The sequence below is a fragment of the Oculina patagonica genome, unplaced genomic scaffold, assembly GCF_052425735.1.
Source record: "Oculina patagonica isolate OP01 unplaced genomic scaffold, crgOcupat unplaced1300, whole genome shotgun sequence".
NCBI lineage: Eukaryota > Metazoa > Cnidaria > Anthozoa > Scleractinia > Oculinidae > Oculina > Oculina patagonica.
The window spans coordinates 1,591-3,790 of record NW_027557303.1 but is presented as its reverse complement, the minus strand read 5'-3'; the positions used below and the strand labels follow the sequence as shown (position 1 = coordinate 3,790).

The window sequence follows — 2,200 nt, the reverse complement described above, 5'->3', positions numbered from 1 at the left end:
GGTTCGATTTTCAGAGTAGCTCATCACTTAGAGTTTGTTTTCGTTGTAAAAAATCATAATTCATTGATGCCTGGGAGAATTATAAAAAACATTCCACAAACAACATTTGTTTGTCCAAGCAGGTGTTCATCTTAATCACAATAACTAAAATGACATTGATATTGGCGTTTGTAATAAGCCATCGAGAATATAAGCTGTTCACTGCACAAAGCTTCAGCGATACCGAACACTGAATCCTAAAGCTCCAAGCATATACCTATATCACAACAAATGGCTGCAGTAAACTATACTGACGGAGACACTGACTCAAGGATGTGCTCAGCACATATAACCAGTGAAATGCACCGCCAGTTAAATTGTATTTCCGTGTTGATCAGCTTTCTCTCCATAACAGCCATCTTGGGGAACACACTCATTCTAGCTGCTCTTTACAGCGAGTCCCTCCCTCCATCCGCCGACAAAACTATTTCTCCGCTGCCTGGCTGTAACTGATCTCTGCGTTGGTTTTATGTCACAGCCTCTAGCGGTGATCTATTCGATATCCGTAGTGAGTCAAAGTCTGGATATTTGTCTTTACTCAAGAAAATTGAAATTTATCACAAGTTATCTGCTCTGTTCAGTGTCGTTGTTGACATTGTCTGTAACAAGCGCGGACAGACTTCTTGCGCTGATGTTGCGTCTAAGATATAGACAAGTTGTAACACTAAAGAAAACTCACGCGATTCTTATTATCATTTGGATTGTTTCCATTGTCACTGCAACTATGTCCTTGTGGAACAACACCATAACCTTATGGTATGGTCGCATAGGTATAACACTGTGTCTAGTAACCTCCTCATTCTGCTACACAACGATTTTCCTTCTGACTTCGTAGTCATGAAAGGCAGATACAAAACCATGTGCATCAAGTGCAACCAGCGCAAATTCCACTGAACATAACGCGATACAAGAAAGCAGTGTATAGTGCACTGTGGTTGCAGTTGACATTAGTAGCTTGCTATCTGCCATATGGTATAACTGAAGCTTTGTATACTCAAAATCGAGCGTCTTCATCTTTGTTTTTAGCTGACAAATGGACAGAATTGATAGTTTATTTGAACTCATCTTTAAACCCGCTTCTCTACTGTTGGAAGATCAGAGAAGTCAAGCAAGCTGTTAAGGATACGATGCAAAAGTTTCCCTGTTCGTCGAGTTAATTGGTTCTTGTCGAGTTGTTAAAAAGTTAAATTAAAAAAGCTGAAGACTATGATTTTAATTTTCTCAAAGAAGGTTCCCCCTTTTGCACTCGACCTTTGCAATTTTTTTTTTTCTTAGTTATGTTAAAGTTTGTTATGTCAAACGTCTTTTCAAAACTGACACTGACACTGAAACTGAGTCTTACGAGACCCTTTATCTGTGTTATACGTCCTGGCAACCCAGCAACATTGACGCTCTTTGCTCCACGAGGAGACTTAAAGAAATAAGTCAGCATCATAGCAAAATGTACATTTATATTTAAGAGACATCAGTAGGGAAGCCTTCCATGCATAAGGGTATACCATTTAAGATGCGGTCTTTTTTCTTCCCTTTTTATTTTCATTTATTTTTTTATCGCAAATTTGACCAAATATGAAAACAAACTATCATGTTGTAATTTCCGCGTTCAACTTTTAATAAAAAAGATGCAGGATTTTTGCACGAAAATGAATGGAGAATCCACACCTTTAAAGTGTTAAAGAGGAATTATTATAAAATATTAATGTCCGTTTTGCCTTAATAAGCGAGCTATTAAGGTGTTTATCTTAATCACAATAACTCAGCTAAAGCATAAAAAAGGCATTTATATTGGCGTTTGTATTAAGCCAGCAAGAATATAAGCTGCTCACTGTACTAAGCTTTATATAATCCTAAAGCTTCAAGCATATACCTATATCACAGAAAAATGGCGGCAATAAACTATACTGAAGGAGACGAAAACAAATCATTCGTAGAACTGTGGTGCTCAGCACATATAACCAGTGAAATCCGCCACCAGCTAAATTGCCGTAGGCCAAGGGGCGTGCTCAAGACCGAGGGAACAGCTCTTCCCTTTACGGACCGGCAAATAAATTTTTTATTTTTTTTTTTATTTTTTAAATTTTTTTTTTTTATAATTTTTTTACTTAAATTTATTTGGTAAAATGACCGAGAAAGATTGCGTCACAGAATCTCTGTACACGCG

General features: G+C 37.4%; 1 pseudogene; it reads left to right on the top strand.

The window, feature by feature from the left end:
- The first annotated feature begins 270 nt into the window (after window positions 1–270).
- Window positions 271–1,196, top strand: LOC144639786 (melanocyte-stimulating hormone receptor-like; annotated as a pseudogene).
- Window positions 1,197–2,200: the final 1,004 nt, after the last annotated feature.